Raw genomic sequence first — 20614 nt, 5'->3', positions numbered from 1 at the left:
GTCAATCCTTGGAAGTCAATCCCCTTTCTCCGTGTTGTTTCCCACTTTGTCTCCATTTCCTCTCACCCCAAGAGTCTTTGGCTGTGTTTGTTTTGTTCAACACTTGGGGCCTGGAGTAGACAAGCTAGATGCTCGAGCTACGAAGTGTATTTTTTTTTGGCTATTCGAGGACTCAGAAAGGGTATAAGTGTTATAACCCAAAATTTCATAAATCGTTTGTGTGCTCTGATGTCACCTTCTTTGGACCCTCTTCCCATAGCTCCCATTCGTACTGCAGATGCACATCATATGCCTGTTACTACAGAGAGGTCGCCAATTACTCAAGTGTATACCCACAGAAGTGCTTCGACCCCTTCTCCACTTCAGCACCTGTCGACAGATCCTGCTATTGCTCATTCTCCCTCAGATCTTGATCTCCCTATTGCTTGCAGAAAGGTAAACGTACTTGTACTTCTCGTCCCATTTCAGACTATGTTTCCACTGCTCACCTTTCTGCTTCTCATTGCAAGTTTATATCATTACTCTCATCGGTTCCCATTCCCAAGACTGTACTGGAAGCCCTTACCTCCCTAGGGTGGCGGCAAGCCATGGAAGAAGAACTTTCTGCTCTACAACATAAACACACGTGGGAACTCACCACCCTTCCTCCTGGTAAGCACACTGTTGGGTGTAAATGGGTCTATACAGTGAAGCATCTTCCTGATGGCAGTGTGGAACGATTGAAGGCATGGTTAGTGGCCAAGGGCTATTCTCAGTTATATGGTGTGGACTATATGGAGACATTCTCTCCTATGGCTAAAATTGGTTCAGTTCGGGTGTTGATCTCATTAGCTGCTATGTATGATTGGCCTCTTGTACAACTTGACATCAAAAATGCCTTCCTAGATGGTGATTTTGTTGAGGAGGTGTATATGGAGCAACCACCAGGGTTTGTTGCTCAGGGGGAGGCTGGTAAGGTGTGCAGGCACAAAAAGGCAATCTATGGACTGAAACAATCTCCACGTGCATGGTTTGGCAGGTTCAGTGAAGTGGTGAAGGCCTTTGGGATTAAACAGTGTCAGGTTGATCATTCTGTGTTCAGCTATAACTCAAAGGATGGGAAAATCTTGCTAGTCGTGTATGTGGATGATATTGTCATAACTGGAAGTGATAGCAATGGAATTGACAGGCTGATAAAATTCTTAAATGACCACTTCAATACGAAAGATCTGGGGAAGCTAAAGTATTTCCTAGGAATAGAGGTTGCGAGGTCAAAACAGGGGATCAACCTATGTCAGAGAAAATATGTTCTTGATCTACTTGAAGAAATAGGGTTGTTAGTGCTAAACCAGCAGAGACTCCTATGGAACTCAATGCCAAGTTAAGTGTGGATTCAGGTGAAGAGTTTGATGATCCTGGAAGATACAGAAGGTTTGTGGGAAAGTTGAACTACCTGACCATTACCCTACCAAATATATCATTTGTTGTGAGTGTGGTGAGTCAATTTATGCAACATCCCCGGGTTCCTCACTGGGAAGCTGTTCTGAGAATTGTTAGGTACCTAAAGGGTGCTCCAGGTCGTGATTTGTTATACCAAAAGGGAGGAACTCTTGAGATAGTAGGGTACACAGATGCTGACTGGGCTGACTCTATATCAGACAGGAGGTCAACCACAGGGTATTCTACCTTTCTGGGTGGCAATCTTGTAACTTGGAAGAGCAAGAAGCAAACAGTGGTGGCAAGAAGTAGTGCAGAAGCAGAGTACAGGGCTATGGCCCATACCACATGTGAACTAGTATGGCTGAAGAACTTACTACAAGAGATGGGTTTCTCAATTGACAAACCCATGAAACTATACTGTGATAACCAAGATGCTGTTCACATCTCATCCAATCCCGTCTTCTATGAAAGAACTAAACATATTGAGGTGGATTGTCACTTTGTGAGAGAGAAAGTGATAAGTGGGGTAATAACTACATCTCATGTGAGCTCAGGAAATCAGTGGGCAGATCTCTTCACAAAAGGATTGTCTCGGGGAAGAATAGATTACATTTGTAACAAGATGGGACTATATGATATATACTCTCCAGCTTGAGGGGGAGTGTTAGAATGCTCGAGTCAGGGGTATTTTGGTCATTCTGGTGTATCTTCTTGAAAGTGAAAGGTCTATTGTATCTGAGTTTAAGTTATGTGTCCCATCTTCTATGAGGGACAAAATTGTCTTTCTTGTAACTCTAAGTTTTATGAATAAAATTCAAGTGGGTCGGCTAGGAGAGTGATTTTTCAAATTCTCTCTTCTAGTCTGGCAGAACACTCTTCTTCTCTCCTTCTTCTTCTTTCTCTTTTCTTTCTTCTTTCTTCTTCTTTACTTTGACCTAGAATAAACTAGGGTTTATTCACACTTCAAAAGGTTGAAGGGCAGACCTAACAGTTTCAACTGGAGACGGCCAACGCTAATCTCCTTTTCATTGCAGGATGGACACCAACTTCCAACAGTTACCTTTCCTTCTTCACTTTCGAAGGTGAAGAACTCCACCTTTTCATTTCCCAGATCTAAAACGGCTTTTCTTTCATCAAAGGGAAATCACCAATCTTCTCCGTTGTCTACTCCATTATCCTCTTCCAGCCCTTCACTTTGTTTTCTAGAGAAATCACCAATCTTCATTCCCAGTTTCCTCTCTCCCCTGATATTAGCAGTTTTGCTTCCGCCCCTGAATACACCACAGAAACCAGCTCTGGATTGTTCATTTCTTTCCCCAGACTCTCCAATCTTTTTCTGTGTTCCTTCATTTCTTCCTTGTTCTTTGGCCTTTGTTCCTCCATTTTATTTTTCTTACTTTGCTCAACTCTCTTTCCCTTATTTGCTACCTCCTCGATTGGTTTCACTACTGACTTGGATCAGTTTGAGTTCCAGATTTTAACTGCTATTTGGTGAAGCTCATTTGTCACTTGAATCCAACCTTCCAATTTCCTACCTTCCGGAATCATTATCATTTTCTTTTTTCTTCCTTCAAATCTCTCTATGAGGATGACAAACCATCCTTTTGAGTTTCTTTTCCTTTCTGCTGTGTAATCTTTCTTTGAATGCCTGAAGTTACTTCTCCATTCCAAACACCAGCTAACATTGACCACTCCATCAAGAAAACTTTGGAACCAGAACAGCACATCCCCATGTAGTAGAACAGTACCTCTTTTCCCTTCTCTGATTTTTACCATTAACTCCTTCTGAACATACATCTCCTCCATCACTAAAATCGTAGTCTCCACTTCGATGATTCTTTTCCATTTTCTTGCCGCTGCAAAATCTTCTATGCAGTTTTTTCTCCTTTTTTCTTGGTCATGTGCCAAGAAATCACCTATGAGTGAGGTGATTGGATTTTGTGAAGTTTTTTTCTGTTTTTTCCTACTATGTGGATTGTGTGATCCTCTTGTACCTAGGTAGGTGGGTTGTGTAGGTCCGGATGACCTGTATCTGCTGTAATAACAGCTATTTATATTATTTTTGGTGATCATTGTGACTGTGTGGTCTAGAGTAGGGTGAAGTGGTATTCGTAGGGGCTGTCTTGACATGGAATAATCTTTTTTTTTTTTTGCTTCAGCAGTGTCGTAGTGTGTGAGCTCTTTGTGTGAACAGAAGGGAATGATCTTATAGTGTTGATTTGTGTGAGATTGAGTATCCTTGTGACAATTCCTCCCTGTTCTACTGTTTTTTGTGGCTGAATAGTGAAATCAGGCTTCCCTACCATGTCTTTTGAGGATTCAGTTATCTGTAGTGTGCCTTCTAGTCAAGGTGGAGTGAGTGGGGGTTTGATATGAATTTTCCTATGGCTGTAATTCCCTTTGATGGACTTGATTATCTAGAACATAGTTGTCAAGGCGATGCCTAGGCGACAAAGCACCCTTGGAGGCTCGCCTCGCCCAGTCACCAAGTAGTTTTGTGGATGATGTTATAAAATACTTTTATATTTTTAATTTTTTGACATTATAATTATAAAATAGGCATTATTAAACTAGAATACTCATTTTATGTGTTTATGTATGTTATGATTCGGCCTGCCTTAGAATTCTATCTGTCTGAGATCGGTTAGGTAAAAAGAGGTAGAAAGGTGGAAGAAAGAGAGAGAGAGAAGGGGAAATTCTGGTTCGAACTGGAAGTGTCAACATAACCTTCTCCCAGTCGGCCAGACAAAACTTATATTATTAAAACTGATTGAAAAGAGACATATGTGCCATTATTTAAGTTAGGAGCACTGGTTCCAACACAACATTACAGATCAGCAACATTAATCTAGGTAAAAAGACAGAAATACCCCTACGCTAACACTCCCCCTCAAGCTGGTGAGTATATATCATATACTCCTAGCTTGTTACATATGTAGTCCACTCTTCCCCGACTCAAGCCTTTTGTAAATAAGTCAGCCCACTGGTTTCCTGTATTAACATGTGTAGTGTCTAGTTCTCCATTCAACACCTTCTCCCTTACAAAGTGGCAGTCAACTTCAATGTGCTTGGTTCTTTCATGAAACACCGGATTAGAGGAAATATGAACTACAACCTGATTATCACAATAGAGCTTCATTGGAGTGTTGATGTTGTACCCTACTTCCTGTAGAAGGTTCCTTAGCCACACTAATTCACAAGTGGTGTGCGCCATAGCCCTATATTCTGCTTCTGCACTACTTCTTGCCACAACCGTCTGCTTCTTACTTTTCCATGTCACCAGGTTACCTCCCAGGAAAGTGCAATAGCCTGTAGTAGACTGCCTATCAGACATAGAACCGGCCCAGCCAACATCAGAATACCCTTCTATTTCAAGTTTTCCGCCACTCTTGTATATCAGACCGCGACCGGAGCCCCTTTTAGATACTTCACAATTCTCAGAACTGCATTCCAATGAGGAATCAGAGGTTTTTGCATGAACTGGCTTACCACACTAACCGCAAATGAGATGTCTGGTCTAGTAATGGTTAGGTAGTTCAGTTTGCCCACAAGTCGTCGGTATTTGCCAGGGTCTTCAAACACTTCACCCATATCACTGCTTAGCTTGGTATTTGTGTCCATGGGTGTTTCAGCTGGTTTGGCACCCAACAAGCCTGTTTCTTCCAGCAAATCAAGCACATATTTTCTCTGGCACAAGTTAATACCATACTTGCATCTTGCTACCTCTATCCCCAAGAAGTATTTCAGCTTACCAAGATCCTTTGTCTGAAAGTGATCCTACAGATAAGTCTTCAGCCTGTCAATACCCGTGTTATCATTTCCAGTAATAACAATATCATCTACATACACCACCAACACTATTTTTCCTCCCGGAGAGTCATGACTAAATACAGAATGGTCAACTTTGCACTATTTCATACCAAACTTCTTTACCACCTCACTGAACCTACCAAACCACGCTCGAGGAGACTGTTTAAGCCCATATATAGCCTTCCTTAGTCTGCACACCTTACCATCCTCCCCCTGAGCAACAAACCTTGGAGGTTGCTCCATGTAGACCTCCTCGAGTAAGTCACCATGCAAAAAGGCATTCTTGATATCAAGCTGATATAGTGGCCACTCATACATGGCGGCAAGCGAGATCACAACACGAACTGACCCTATCTTAGCAACCGGTGAGAAGGTCTCTGTGTAGTCAATGCCATAGGTTTGGGAGTACCATTTTGCAACCAATCGCGCTTTCAGGCGTTCAACACTACCATCAGGCAGATACTTAACCGTATAAACCCATTTACAACCAACAGCTTGCTTCCCAGGAGGAAGAGCAGTGAGGTCCCAAGTATGATTATGATGAAGGGTAGAGAGTTCTTCTTCCATGGCTCGGCACCACCCTGGAGAGGCAAGGGCTTCCTGGACGTCCTTAGGGACAACAACTGATGATAACAAGGTGACAAACTGGCGATGGGAAGTGGAAAGGTGAGTAAGTGAAACATAATTAGAAATAGGATGAAGGGTACAAGTGTGTTTACCTTTCCGCAAAGCAATGGGAAGGTCAAGCTCAAATGCTGAGTTCGGGTCTGGTGTCGGATCTGTCGACGGAGATGTAGCTGGAGTAGTAGTAGCTGGTACGCGTGGGCGATGTGTATACACATGACGGATAGGTGGGCGTTCAACAGGTGGTGGCACCGGAGGCAAGGGTTTGGTCACGATTGGAACCAAGGGAAGAGGGTCAACAACGGGAAGTGGAAGAGGAGGAGGTGATGAGGAGGAAGAAGCATCACCGGACCCCAAAAAGAACAAAGTAGACTCAAAGAAGGTGACATCAGCACACACAAAGGACCGTCGAGAACTAGGATGGTAACATCGATACCCTTTCTGGGTCCGAGAATAGCCAAGGAAGATGCACTTAAGAGAATGGGCATTGAACTTGTCATTCCCGGGACCTAGATTATGGACGAAGCAGACACACCCAAATACCCTTGGCGTAAGAGGAAATGGAGACAAAGCGGGAAACAAGACCTGAAACGGAGAATGACCATCAATGATGAACGTGGACATCCGATTAATCAGAAAGCACGAGGTAAGCACTACATCACTCCAAAAGGGTTTGGGAACATGCATGTAATGCATGAGGGATCTTGCTGTTTCCAGGAGATAGTGATTCTTTCTCTCAACCACCCCGTTTTGTTGTGGGGTGTAGGTACATGAGGTCTGATATATAATTCCGTGTTGGTCCAGGTGTTCCTGAAATGATGAGGATAAATATTCGCGGCCATTATCAGAACGGAAAACTTTGATGTGGGTACCAAATTGGTTACGAATCTCAACATAAAATTTCTGAAAAATGGTAAACAATTCACTTCTTTCTTTCATTAGATAGAGCCACGTCATCCTTGAAAAATCATCTACAAAAATGACAAAATATCTGTATCCATTATATGACATCACTTTATAAGGACCCCAAACATCTGAATGAATTAAAGAAAAAGGACTCGACACACGGTTATCAACCCTAGAACTAAAGGGAACACGATGGTGTTTCCCAAACTGACACGACTCACAATCCAAAACAAAAAGCTGACTCAAGGACGAAACCAAAGACCTCAAGACTTTTAGCGACGGATGACCAAATCGGCAGTGCCACTGGAGAGGAAAAAGAGATGACTGGAGAGCTATTGAAGTTCTACCACCACCACCGTCAAGATAATACAGTCCACTAGCTTCATGCCCTCCACCAATCTTCATCCCCGTCTTGAGATCCTGAAAAACACACATAGAAGGATAAAAGGTAATGGAGCAGTTAAGTGATTTGGTCAGCTTGCTAACAAACATAAGATTACAAGGCAATTTAGAAACATACAAAACTGAGGAGAGGGATACAGGATCTGCGTCAACATTACCAACACCACAGATTGAGGATGTGGAACCATTAGCAAGGGTGACAGATTGTGATGTTGAGCAATGAGATAAGGATGAAAACACACCTAGAGTTCCAGTCATGTGATCGGATGCTTCAGAGTCAATGATCCAGGGATTGGGTGTGGATGCCAGACAAGCCATAGCTGAGTGAGCAAAAGTCGTCGTGTTCTGCTGTGATTGGATAAACCTCTCATATTCATCACGGGGAACACTCACCGTCTCCTTCACGGGACCATCTGTGGGTGTAGGAGGTATCTGATCAGATGAATGATTCTCCTGTCTAAAGCTGGAGCTTGAGTCACTGGTCGCGGCATGATTGGCCCAGGTTGAGGGTGGACCATGTAGATCATAACAATAGTTAATGGTATGTCCATCCATACCACAATGAGTGCACTTCCTCGGGCCTGAGCCACGTCCTCTACCACGGGCTCCCCCTGAATCTCTGCCCCCAGTACGACCACCACCACGATTATAAGTAGGCCCCCATTACCACTTCGGCCATACATAGAACCACTACCACCACCACGGCCAGACTAAGTTCCCCTAGCTCCACCTCGAGTACCATGGCCTCTCGATACAGCAAAGGCAGATCTATCTGAGATATTAGAGTTCTCAGTAGATCCGATAGAAATCCTCCAGAGTCGAGCAAATACCTCTTCCAAGGAAGGAAGTGTTGATCCTCCTAATATCTAAGCCCGTACTGGTTCATATTCAGACTTCAATCCCATAAAAAATCTAGTCACATCAAGTTGTTCTCTCTGTTGCTGCTGAATCTTGACATCAGAAGTGAGAGGGTGATAGACATTCAACTCATTACGTATGTTTCTCATGTTGGCATAGTACTCAAGACTCTGATTTCCCTATTGCAGGTTAAAGTACTCTTGATACAGTTGATACATTCTGGTTGTATTGTCCTAACCCGAATACAATTTCTTCGCATGGTCCCACACATCTTTGGCAGTGTCAAGAAACATGAAGTTTACACTAATCCTGGGTTCCATACTATTCCACAACCATGTGATGATCTAAGCATCCTCTTGCTCCCAGTCTTCATACTCGTGAGAGTCAGTGGAGGGTTTCTCCTCTCTTATGTGTTTTACCTTCTTCTTTGCCTTTAGAAAGACTTCAACGGATTTAGCCCAAGGCACATAATTCTCTCCATTTAGTTTAATGGAGGTCATCTGAACATTCAGGTAGTCTGTAGGCACCATCACACTAGGTTTACAATCACTATTATCTCCCATTATGTTATCACCGATTCTGCACACTTGCTGAATTCTATTACCACTGAATTCTGCACACTGCACACACCTGTCACACTGGTTTCAGTACTTGTTGTTGCTGTAAAGTGTGTTCAACATCACAAACCCTACTCCTACGACTACCTGAAATCTCACCACTATATGATTATAACTCTTCCTTCGAAATACACAAAAATCAGCATAAACCCTAGCACATTACTGTCTGAAATCCTAGCATATGGTCTGAAACACACTTCCTATTTGATCCATAACAGATATCATGCACTGAGATCTCTTACCTTATCACTGAAGTAACAACCACACAAGCAGGAAATCAGTCCACACACGACAGCCATTGCACCACACAGATCGGCCCTCTATTCTTCATCGATTAGGGGAGGGCGATCTTAGAAACCACAGCAACCGACCACACACGACCTGACTAGAGGCATAGAAACCTCCAAGGGAAGAGGGCGATCACTCCTTTTCAGCCCTTTCCCTTATCTCCAATCGAATGCAGAAAAAAAAGGAGAAACCCTAGATAGGGTGCGCAGAGAATAGAAATCTAGGCAGATTCAATCAGCTCTGATACCATGTTATGATTCGGCCTGCCTTAGAATTCTATCTGTCTGAGATCAGTTAGGTAAAAAGAGGTAGAAAGGTGGAAGAAAGAGAGAAAGAGAGAAGGGGAAATTCTAGTTCGAACTGGAAGTGTCAACATAACCTTCTCCCAGTCGGCCAGACAAAACTTATATTATTAAAACTGATTGAAAAGACATATGTGCCCTTATTTAAGTTAGGAGCACTGGTTCCAACACAACATTACAGATCAGCAACATTAATCTAGGTGAAAAGACAGAAATACCCCTACGCTAACAATGTACTAATTTCTTTTTAGTATTTTCTTATTTTTTAGTGTTTAATCAACACAAACATGAAACATTGCTAATTGCTGTATTGAACCCATGGTTCAAAGTATCGCTACACCTCTGTGTATTGGCAGAGGTGTTTCAGTACTTATAACGATACTCCCCCTATTTTTTTATTTCTTTGGTTTTCAATTTCATTTTTAAATATATATATATATATTATTTTAAAAAATGGGTTCCCGAAAACACCTGTAAACATGTGTATTGGGGTGCCAAAGATACAATACAATACACCCGATACGGGGCGTATTGTATCGAAGTTTTGATCCTTGATTGAATCCTCAAAGATTTCAGAACATGAACCAATAAGCAAGGGAAGAACTTAAAATTTTGTCTAATCAACACATTTTCTTCTTACAAATCTTCTTCCACCTTTTCTTTTCTTCTTTTCCTATAACAAAAGTAGGGGTTCAGCTCCTATATTTTTTGAATTTTCTTTCCTTTATTCCTTTTCTTCTCATAAAACGTTGATTTTCTAAACTTAAACATGAAATCTATACTTGTCTTATGAAAATCATGGATAATTATTAAGGAAAGATAGTTATGGAACCTAGGGAACTACCCTAGGATATATGGTTTTACTTTAAAAAAAAATTCATTGCCTAGGTGACTAGGTCTCACCTTGGCACCTTAAAAACTATGATCTAGAATGGTTGAAGGGAATTAAACTCTGCATAACTGCAACGGAAAAGGTTACATTAATGGTAAGATTAAAGAACTGATGTCTAGGAGTACAGACCATGATAAATGGGATGAAGAAAACAATATGGTGATGTTGTGGATGTTACTGTCCATGCTGCCACAGGTGAGGAAGGCCTTCATATGGGTAGATATTGCTTATGAGATTTGGGAACAAACTAAAATCTACCTATTCTGAACAACATTATGCAAAAATTTATTAGTTGTAAGGTGGATCCTCAATTTGTAACCAGGAGGAGAGGAGTCTCTTTGTATGCTACTCAGATTTGACCTCAATCCGGAAGGAATTGAATCAGTATTAGAATATGGATTGGAAATGTGATGTGGATGATAAGGTCTATATGTCTTTGTTTTCCCAGCAACGGGTCTTTGCCTTCCTTTCGGGGTTGAATCCTATGTATGAATCTATTAGGGTTCAGAAATTGGGAGGTAAAGATCTCCCATCAGTGCAGGAAGTATATGCTCCAATACGAATGGTGGAAATTTTTTTAAGAAGGGTGATTTTCAGAAGAGAATAGTGAATAAAGATAAACTTTGGTGCACTTGCTGTCAACAGTCTAGGCACACTAGAGAGACTTCTTGAGACTTTCATGGGGAGCCGAAGTGGACTCAGGAGTTGAGTAAAATATCAGCATTAGTTTAGATCAAAACAAGAATCCAGTCCAGCAGAGCGAAAAGAAGTATAATTCAACAAATATGGCTTCTCAAGAGACTACTAGCCCCATTGTATCTCAGGAAAGTGCTGGTTTTGATCCCAAGAGATCATCAACTCCTTTGTGACCATTTGAAGTTGTATGGTAGGACACTTTGTCAGATGGATTTTTTTTTGCTGATAAATGATGAAGTTTTATTAGGAAAAGAGAAGGAATTACATCAAAGTTTTACAAGACAAAACATCCCAATAGGGACACGAGGTGCAATCCCAAAGAAAAATCACAAATTGCAAAAAACAGTTCAGAATTATGCACCCCCATTTTTGCAAAGTAATCTTCCACCCCATTTGCTGACCGCCTTTCCCATTGAACAAATATTGTCGTATCTCTAACCAGCCATTTGAACTTTTTCATAGATTCCTTATACTTCCAAATCACTATTTCTGGTTCCCCCAGCCAGCTAGGCAATGGAGTTTTTATTTTATGTAAAAAACATATATCCTAGGGTAGTTCCCTAGGTTCCATAACCATATTTCCTTAATAATTATCCATAATTTTCATAAGAAAAATATAAACTTCATGTTGAAGTACACAAAATCAATATATTCATGAAAAGAAAAAGAAGAAAGAAAAGAAAACTAATATATATATATATATATATATAGGGGCTGCACCCCTATTTTTGTTATAGGAAAAGAAGAAAAGAAAAGGTGGAAGAAGAAGAAGAAGAAGAAGAAAATGTGTTGATTAGACAAAAATTTAAGTTCTTCCTTACTTATTGGTTCAGGACTTGAAGCCTTTGAGGGTTCAATACAACAGTTAGCAACGTTTGTGTTGACTAAACCCAAACAAATTAGAAAATAATAAAAGGAAATTAGTATAAACACACAAAATGAATATTTTAGTTTAATAATGTCTATTTTATAATTATAATCTCAAAAAATTAAGAATATAAAAGTATTTTATTACACAACATACAAAACTGCTTGGCAATTAGGTGAGGTGAGCCTCCAAGGGCACCTTGTTGCCTAGGCACCCGCCTAGGTGTCGCCTTGACAACTATGGTTAATAACTATGTAATATGTGCCTCAGGGGAACCCTTTTTACTCCCACTCAATTCTTCGCTCTTCTCTCTTCTATCCTTTGACCTTCTAACACATTGCACCAATAAAACATGTTATAATATTATCTCTTGTACTATGCATTGTGCTGGTACTATTTTTTGGGGAATATGTCAATTCCAATAAATTACGTATCACTACCCATGGAAATGGAAATATGTCATGGAAATATCTCTTGTACTCCACATAATGTTGGTAGCATTTGTTGGGGAATATGTTGATTCCTGTAAAATTTTGTGTCACTACTCATTGTAATGGAAATATGTGATGGAAATATTAGGAAATTTAGGGACATTTTAAACCATGCCACAGACATGGTGGGAACCATGAAAAGGCACACTGCTAGGCATGTCTTTTCATAGGTCCCATGTCTGTAGAGAAAGAGTTCAGGAAGGTGTACCCTGATGTTGATTACCAATATTCTTCTTTCATGATGTCACCTGGCTAGCACCAAATTCCATAGATCCACTGATTATTTTCAACTTCTCTCAGGGATTTTTTTTTAATTTTTTTTTATTTTCTCAGTACCTATCTTTCTGAATTTCTTGTTTGATTTTTTTCCATCTAATTTTGACATGGATATGTGCTTAATTGTCAGACACCATTGGCATTGATCTCAACAATCTGCCAACAGGTTTGTTCCTTGCTTACAAAATATTTTGCTAATTATAGATCTGTCTGCAATAAGTAATTCACTTATACAAACCCCACTCATTTTTGTAAGATTGCAAAATTGCTTTTCTGTCCATTTATCTTGTCTTAAATTGCTAAATGACTCCTATCTGTTGCTAGCTTGCTGATCTAAAAAATAAATAAAAAGAGAAAGAATAGGACTGAAGAAATGAACATCTAGCATGTGTGCAAGGTTATGCTTTTGGTAACTACAAGTTTGGTGAGATTACTAGGCAAGAGCTTTTTTTTTTCATTTAATGAGATTACTAGGTAAGGGCATGAGTCTAACTGATATTAACAATACAAGATCTGAAGTGCTAAATTGTATAGTAAATTAAGTAATAGTGTAAGAAAGAAAATTGTAGTTGGTGAAGGAATGAGAGATCCATCATATGGATGGCCGAACCCTACAGGTAGGTTGGGCGAAATTTCAAAAATTTCTCTCTCCCATCTGGGAATCACATTCCCTGTTTTAGAAAATCTGCATTTTCAAGGATCAATCTTGAACCAAGAACCGAACCAAATCTGAAACCAAAAGGTAGGAGAGGGATATACCTGATACGAAGAAACAATATCCTCCAATGAAGGTGTTCACGCCCAAAGAAGTCTCCAAAGACTGCTCCCACTGAAGATGACACAGTGTAGGGTGGAGCCAGGGTTGTTCACGGGACGGGTTGGGTCGGTTTACTGAGATTTTTCCAATCGACCCGACCTGGTCGGGTTACCTGAAATTGAACCAAAACCGACCCTATGTTAAGCAAAACCGATCTGGTCAGTTTGAGTCGGGTTGGGTCGGTTTGGGTCGGTTTTGGCTCTAAGTTCAACCATGGTAATAAATTGGTAGATTGGAGAAAGAAGACTGAAATTTGATGTAAAAAAGGACACCTAGTTCTATTAGAGAAAGAAGACTGAAATTGGTAGGGGGGGGACCAAGTTAGAATAGAAGTTATCAAGAAAATAGAAAGTCAAACTGTATTAGAGAAAGAAGACTAAAATTTGTATATTTCAAGAAACCTAATCTAAGTAAAAAAGGACACCCAATTCTAATTGTAATTGGTTGCCTATTTGGTGTAAAAGACCATAAAAACTAGGATCCTTTGATTCTTTTCTTTAAACTTTTCCAAAAACATTCCTTGTCTAGTTGTCTTATAATACTTGCCATTAATGTCATTCCTAACTACAAGACTAGAAATTAAGTTAGGTTGTAACTAGGATAGAGACAACATAGTTAAGTAGGAACTAAGTAGGTTGTAACTACTAACTACTAAGTCGGTTCGGTTCAGTTCGGTTTTGGTTTTCATATGTGAAAACTGAAACCGACCGGAACCATCGGTTTATGAGTTTTTACAACCCGAAAACGACCGGTGCTGAAGAAAACCCGGCCGATTTGGGTTGGGTCGGTCTGGGTTGGTCGGTTTGGTCGGGTTGGGTCTTCTTATGAACAGCCCTAGGTGGAGCAGAATCAGCAGTGTTCTTCCCAAGAACCGAACCCTTCAGCAAGGATTCGATGGAGGCTGTGAGCACGACTTCAGATCAGCCTTTCTCTAAAAACTGATATCAAGAACTATTCTTGATCGCTCCTACAAAACCGGAGATCGAACTGGCAGGTGGCGGCAACTGGAGGAGAACGTAGGGAGAAGATGGCACAGTCACACTGTTGTTGTCTTCTCTCTGTGTGATCTGAGATCTGATCTCTGAGATTTTTGGATGAACTGAATGGTTCGCCCCCTCCTCCTTTTATAGACTTAAAGAGATCAACTCCTAATCCCATTAAGAGTTTCCTGATTCAAATCCTTATTTGAATCTAGACTCTCTTTAAGTGATAAGGATAAGTCCTTATCTTATCTGCAGATTGGATCAGCTCTCTCCTAATCTCATTAGGAGGTTCCCAGATCCAAATCTCTATTTGGATCTAGACTCTCTGAGTGAATAGGGTAAAACCCTATCCTATCTGCTGATCCAAATCCTAGATCCGCCCCTCTTTAACTAGTCTAACTAAACCAGTTCGAAATGGGCTTTAGGCCCAATAAGTCTTATGTGCTCATTAGCCTCTCAAACTGCTGCCCAATTGTGTTTCTTTGTATGGCATGGGACCCAAACATTGATCTACACATCAGCCACATGGGTTCAGCCCAACCTCTGTTACAAGGCCTGGTCAAATACATTGTTATGGACAGTGAACCCCTTGAGCCCATCACATGGGCTCTTAATGGGCCCAACACTTACACTAAGTGGTCCCTGGGCCAAGCCACCTTATAAAAACCCAGGGACTATGGGCAGATGCAAGATTAGCCCATCAGGTATTACCCTCAATGGTACTTAACCTCTCAGCCCATAATGATCAAACACTGCCCGACAAGAGAGGACCTCTCCCTCGGCTGCAAGGAACAATGCTACACTCTCTACTCACATGGATCCCGGGAATTACAAACATTTTGCAAACATTTTGAAACCATAATATATATATATGTATATCTGTATATAAGTATATTTTGCAAAAACAAATTTCAACGATTGAAATCGGCTGCCGGCAGTCTTGGTTTCCATCAGAGAGAGTGCATCCCCGATCATTACCTTTGTCCGACAAAGGGGCTGATCCTGTCACTATGATCACCCACTCAGATGAATTCTCGGATTGTCCCAACATACCCAGGTTTTGACCCCCTCTAAGGATCTCACTGATTGCCATATTAAAGACAGCCCAATCCGACACCTAGTGCAATATCATAATCGAGTCTAGGGGTCAAGTGTAACTTTCTAGTTTTGCCCATCAATCTCCAAGGTCCAGGGCAATACTGGAAATCTGGTCCAGTTCAGGGTTTCAAGTAAATCTACACTGCATGTACCTCGGGTCTCACCCTAGCAGCTGAGACAGGCCACCCCAACACTTGGCGGCACATCAGTGTCAACCTTGGCAGGATAAATCTCCCCAGACTTTTCCAACGGCTATGAACATTCTAAACTAACACGAGTCTCATAAGTGTTCAGTTTAAGGGTATTACACAGAAACACACCACAATAACATGAATCAAATATGTACTTTATTCATTTACAATAAATGTCATAATGTACATCAATCTGATTGGAGCTAAGGGCATACACTGTCTAACAGTTGGGAAGAGATGATAAATGGTAAAAAAATAGCTGGAAACAAGACAGTTTTGATGAGTCAAGTTTCTTCTAAATTGAAGTGTCAGTATGTTTTAAACATGCAAACATGAATAAAGTGTTTCCCATGGCCATGTTTTAATACTTAATTCCTATTTTCATATATTTCATTTTTGTAAAGCCCTCAATATAGCCACCAGAGTACCATTCTTTTTCACACAAATAGTTTTTCAGAGCCTATGATGCTCCTCTCAGGAGTGCTTGTGCTTTCAGTTTCCACATTTTGTCCATCTCCATTCACTCTTGTAGCCATATTATTTTTCCTTTGGTTGGTAAATTTTCCTTAGGAAATTAAAATTAAAAAGGTGCATATTTTACTGATAAGAATAAGCATTCCATCTGTTTCTACTATTTTACCACACATCTTTTGTTTTTTGGATTATGAGATTAGGAATATGTTCGCCTCAGAGTTCCCATTCGTGCTTCAAAATATTGTTTAGCATGCTTTTAATTATGCCAATGCTCCTTGTTTTTCATTTTCTGTTGTGGTTATTTCTGTTAACAGTATTTTGTTATGATACCATTATGCTGTTTCCTATAGAATAAGACGCAACCAAGTGCAAGGAAGTTGAAATATTAAATTAATTTGGAGTTAAATTTTCAGGTCTGGTGCAAATACTCGTATAGGGCCTTCTGGCTGATAGGTGCCCACTTGCATAGCAAAGCCCTAAAATTAACAACATCTTCTCCCTTTTTATCAGATTTGATCTTTTGCTTCTAAATTATGGAACATGATCTGAAAAAGCTGACTGATTACATAATTAAAAAGCCTTCATCATACATAAAGGATAAACATATTAGTCTCATATCATTTTCCATCTTAAATATATTTGAAATTGAAAGATTTTCAGTCTTATGATTGTGCTCAACTCAAATATGAGTCCCGTGAAGTAAAGCAGATTTATTAATGATGGTTAGCACATTGAAAAAGCATACAAGGCAATACTATTATTTCCTAAATAGGCGTGATATTGATTCTCCTTTAAGTTCACAAGATTTATAAATTTTTGCCATCTTTAATTTACCACTTTATAACCCAGTCCAAAAGCTTTCGAACTTATGCATCTTTAGACACACACAGAGACATACATAAAGCTAAGATTTTATCATACCAAGTTTGGATTTTTACGTGAATGTCAATTTGTGCTGACCATGTTTTGAACACAACCACAATGAATATGGAGGTGGTGATATTTAGTTCTGGTATAAGGTAACACTGACAATATGACTTAATTAAACTACCATAGAAAGCAATATGATGTGTAAGATTTTGGACTCAATTCAGTTGAGTTGGATGCTGTTCCAACTGTATCATGTAACTACTATTTACGTTCAGTGTAGAAAATTGTTGCCATGCCAATGCATCCACAGTCCAGACCATGACCAATGTCCAGCCTTTTTGTATTATCTAATCAGGTGGAGTCAAATCATAGCCTTATATAATGGTCCTGGAAAGTATTGGATTGGTTACCCAATGGGCTCGTGCCATGAATCTGGATAGTCCAATTGATATTCTTACTTTTGTTCTGCTTTTCCGTGTATGTGTGCGTGTGCATGACTGCACAACTAAGCAATTTCTTAGTGCCATCTTTTGGAAGTGTGATTTTATTGCCTACACTATATTTTGTTAAGTTTTTTTTTTTCTGGATGTTATTTTATTTTTTTCTTTTCAGGCAAGAGAGGGATGTTCTTTTGTCAACTCAAGAGCAGCTTTCATCGATAAAACTTTCAAGGCAGTTGGAACCCAATTTGCAGTCAATGTAAGACGATGCAATCAGAGGCACTTGGAATTTCTGCCAGTACAAAGTTCGTCCATTCCATTGCCACCAGCATGCTGACAGAGACAGGACAGGAATTGGAGGCAGCTTTTGCATTTTAGGGGGTGTTCTTTTCTCGAATTTTGAGAGGGGGAAAGTTGGTCAATGGGATTTTGATTCCCATTGACCAAGAATCCCATGTTCTTTTTTCAGATTAATGTGAGGACCAGGGAAAATTTATTTTCTTGGGTACCACTACCCGGGTAAGTGATACCCATCTCCTAGGTGGGTAAATAACTTTCCCACCAGGGGGGAAAGTTTCCAACACTTTAATGGGACAAAAATGCCCCTTTTAATAATAGATTTTTATGGTTAAAATGGTAATTTCCTTTTTAGTTGGGAAAAAAAAGAACATGGGTAAATACACTTACCTGGGTAAGTGTTTCCCAGGAACTTACCCAGGTAAATAACTAACCGAAAAGCAAACGGAGCCTTAGAACGAGAAATCTCGATTACAGTGGTTATGGTGATGTTTGATTTGAATGGAATCTAGCAACTGGAACACGGACCAAATTTAAACTGGGTTAGGCAAGGCAGTTGGTACTGATACTCATCCGGGGGAAAAAGTTCCTCAGTCCTCCCCAAATAAACGAATAAATAAATAAATCAAAGGACATAATGGGGAAAGGAAAAACTATACATGACAAATCATAGAAGTGGTGGTGGTGGGGGGGAGGTTACTAGGAGGTCGCCCATGTGTTGCACTACTCAACCAATTCAATTATTTTCAGTGTTAGTGTTTGTTTATTTTCATTTTAATCCATCAATGGTTTAACTGGCGGATGAACCATTAAGTATGTAGTTCCCACCTCAACTGAGGGTTAATGCAGATAATACATCAGATCACAAGTTTGAAGAAAATGATCCTGCATTCTGTTGCTAATCGTAGAGGAATACCCCAAGCAATCTTCCATACGTCATTGGTTGATGATCTGGTGATGCAGTAGGGCTTGAAATAATAAACTATCACGAGAGAGAGAGAGATAGAGAGAGATCCCGAGGAATCACTCCAAGGGTCCTAGAATTACTCTAGTGTTTGTAAGTATCACTCTATAGTTTATATGACAAACTTTCAAGAGAAATCCATAGAAATTTTCATTAGCTTTAAAAAGGAAGAGTACATCTATTTATAGAGTGGCTTGTGTGGTTTGAAATACTGTTCATCATAATTATAAAATATGCCATTCTTTCTCTTGTGCATCAAAGAAACATAATAGCTGGTTACCTATTAATGCAAATAAACTAAAAATTGAAAGATAAGCCCTAATAAACTAGAAGGATAAGATGTTATGGGCCTTATGGCCTAGTCCCACATGGGGCTGGTTGAAATGATGAAAATGCCCTTGAGCAAATCAATTCAAGTCCCAAGAATCTTCCCCCATTTCAAATCAAAATCTGTTTCGTTGATCATAATCTTTCCTTAGCTTGAAAGAACACGACCCTGGTGAGCTAAAGGCATGATATTGCTCATAAAGATCTAGATTAAGATAATACAATTCATCAATTGTAATTCATGCACATTTTAAAAGAGGTTGGTTCTTCCACTTACAAGAAACTTTTGATAATCCCCACCTTCTGTAAAATCAACTTCTCATCAAGAATGTCTTTAGGCACATCAGTTGATGGAATCAAAGGCAACTTAGGCAATGGAACTATGGGACAATCACTATGGCAATGATATACACTCAAGTCTTCAATAATGAAGATCGGGCTAATTCCCATGTCACTTGGCAACTCTAGGACATAGGCATTAGAACTGATATTCTTAATGATCTTGTAGGGACCTAAACTCTTGGAGTGAAGCTTCTTATAAAAGCCCTTAGAAAAGTGTTCAGGACGTATATGCATCATTACTAGGGGTGTTTATGGTTTGGTTCAATGTTGTTTAGAAAAAAATCTCAGACCAAACTAATAAATTACAGTTTGAGGAATTCTCAAACCAAACGAAGCTTTTTTGGCTTGGCAACCAAACCAAACCATTTTATTACAGTTTGGTGTGGTTTCTAATACTGTATAGGGAATTTTAGACCATTCTTTGATTCTATTGGGTTTAACCCAATTAGAAAGCCCAAATAACACCCCTAAAAATTAAAACTTAGAACTTTTATTATTTTATTATAAAATAAAAGAGTTTATTAAATATTTATAAATTTATAAATTTGGTTTAGATATATTATATTATATTATAGCTATCTCAAATGGACTTCTTCCAGTTGACCTATTAACTAAACTATTGTAAGCAAATTCACCCATAGGTAGGATGAGATCCCACCTAGAAGTATGATTACCAACTAAGAAACATAGCAAACCATCAAGGCTTCTATTAACTATCTCATTTTGGCCATTGGTCTAAGGATGGGAAGAATATGGAAACTTAGTTTTGTATAAAAGAGTTTCCTAAGTGTCTTCCAAAAGCAACTCATAAACTTAGCATTGCAATCAGAAACAAAAGTAATAGGAACACCATATAAGTGAACAACTTCCCTAAAGACAGGTTTGCCACATGTAAGGCATCTAATGTATTATTACAAAGAATAAAGTAGGTCATTTTAGAGAACCCATCTACCACTACATAAATTAAATCTTGGTCCCTTACTCTCTTAGGCAGACCTAGGCCTAGGACTACAAATAAGTTGGATCAATTCTGATCCAAATCTGAATTCAATTCGGTAAGAACCGAATTCGGATACCTCCCTTGATCCTAACAAATCGGATTGGATAAAAATCGACCCACTTAGTTAACAATTTGAAATCGGACATACCCCAATCCAATCCGCTATGACCCAATTTGATCTGTTAGTTATGAAATATTATATGTTACATATTATTTATATGATTATATATTATAATATACTATTTATATTATATCATCAAGCTTTGTTATTACAATTCTAATGGAATCGGATATCCGATAGAACATTCAAATCATACTCTTGAAAATTCAACAGATTCTTATTGGATTTTAGATTAGTCAAA

At 39.5% G+C, this 20614-nt stretch overlaps 1 protein-coding gene across 3 annotated transcripts in view; it reads left to right on the top strand.

The window, feature by feature from the left end:
• Positions 1-17950, top strand: part of LOC104597727 (pentatricopeptide repeat-containing protein At5g39680) — a 74718-nt gene extending 56768 nt beyond the window's left edge. For 2 of the 3 annotated variants that reach the window (XM_088900465.1, XM_088900468.1), the window contains exon 3: positions 17495-17950. The gene's annotated coding sequence lies outside the window, so the exon portion shown is untranslated. Of the gene's footprint in view, positions 1-12579; positions 12616-17494 lie in introns of all 3 variants that reach the window. The other variant, XM_088900466.1, reaches the window with a different exon arrangement.
• The last annotated feature ends 2664 nt before the right edge of the window (positions 17951-20614 follow it).

Source organism: Nelumbo nucifera, chromosome 3 (assembly GCF_055504915.1).
Source record: "Nelumbo nucifera cultivar China Antique chromosome 3, China Antique-T2T, whole genome shotgun sequence".
In the NCBI taxonomy this organism is placed as follows: Eukaryota; Viridiplantae; Streptophyta; class Magnoliopsida; order Proteales; family Nelumbonaceae; genus Nelumbo; species Nelumbo nucifera.
This window is presented reverse-complemented; position numbering and strand designations above follow the sequence as displayed.